Source organism: Mastomys coucha, unplaced genomic scaffold (genome assembly GCF_008632895.1).
Source record: "Mastomys coucha isolate ucsf_1 unplaced genomic scaffold, UCSF_Mcou_1 pScaffold16, whole genome shotgun sequence".
Lineage (NCBI taxonomy): Eukaryota > Metazoa > Chordata > Mammalia > Rodentia > Muridae > Mastomys > Mastomys coucha.
In genome coordinates, this window is record NW_022196898.1 from 54,503,047 (window position 1) to 54,504,409 (window position 1,363).

Below are 1,363 nucleotides of genomic sequence, written 5' to 3' on the forward strand. Positions count from 1 at the left end.
AATGGCTCCAGCAGCATATGTAGCAGAGGATGGCCAAGTCGGTCATCAATGGGAGGAGAGGCCTTTGGTCCTGTGAAAGTTCTATGCCCCAGTGTAGGGGAATGCCAGGGCCAGGAAACAGAAAAGGGTGGGTTGGTAAGCAGCAGGAGTTGGGGGAGGGAACAGGGTTTAGTTTTTGTTTTTTTAATTTTATTTAATTTTATTTTTTTTATTTTTATTTTTTGGAGGGGAAACTGGGAAAGGAGATATCATATGACACGTAAATAAAGAAAATATCTAGTAAAAAGAAAACCTCATCATCCCAAACAAAATGCAGATAATGGAAGAGGTCAAAAGTGACCCCCTGGGGGCTGGAGGGTTGGCTTAGAGGTTAAGAGCACTGACTGCTCTTCCAGAGGTCCTGAGTTCAATTCCCAGCAACCACATGGTGGCTCAAAACCATCTGTAATGGGATCCGATGCCCTCTTCTGATGTGTCTGAAGACAGCTACAGTGTACTCATATATACTAAATATCTAACAAAAAAAGAGACAAACATGCTGTTAGGATTTGGGTGGTTTATTTTATGAACACATTTTAATGTAGGGGAGGATTATTCATGTACTTGGAAAGGGCCAAGCATGAAACTCCAGACATGGGGTGAAATTTTCTCAGAATAGTACTTATTCCCCCTTTTCTGTCCTTATATAGTGTTTTCTAGATGAATCATAGTGTCAGATGCATAATGATATAGGTTGATGACATGGAAATGCCATTATAATTAATCAGGGAATTGTTAACAATCCTCTTAGTTAGACATGTTGGACCCAGATAGTGATAAGAGCTCTGTATATTTACTATTGTGGTGGTTATAGTACGGCCTAATGAAACACAGTTCTGCCATTGCAGTAGACTTCAGCCAATATGGAGTTCACCTCTTGTTTTCCCATGCGTATTAAGTCCACCTTATTTGCTTAGGACATGTAGTTGATAGACATAGAGACACACACACTGTACACGTTCATGTTTATCTTTTTATATTATATGACTTTAAAGTCTCAAATTAAAATGAAACATGCTGCATGCACTTGTCTACCCCAGTAGGTCTACAGTATCAGGTTTAAAACCTGATCATGGACAAGAGGCATTAAGACTCCAAAAGGAGTTTGTCTCCTGGGGATTTCAGTCAGTTGTGGGCATCTCCTAACTCAAACATGTTCCAGATTGATCTCTGCTAAGTCTGTGGAGAGATCTGTGTGTTTCTTTATTCAGGCATAAAGGTGTCCTAAGAAATATTTCATTATAGCTAACACTGATATTGAACATTATTTCCTGGCCTTCACAGTGTTTCAATAATTCTATAGATTTCCTAGCTGTAATTAGCT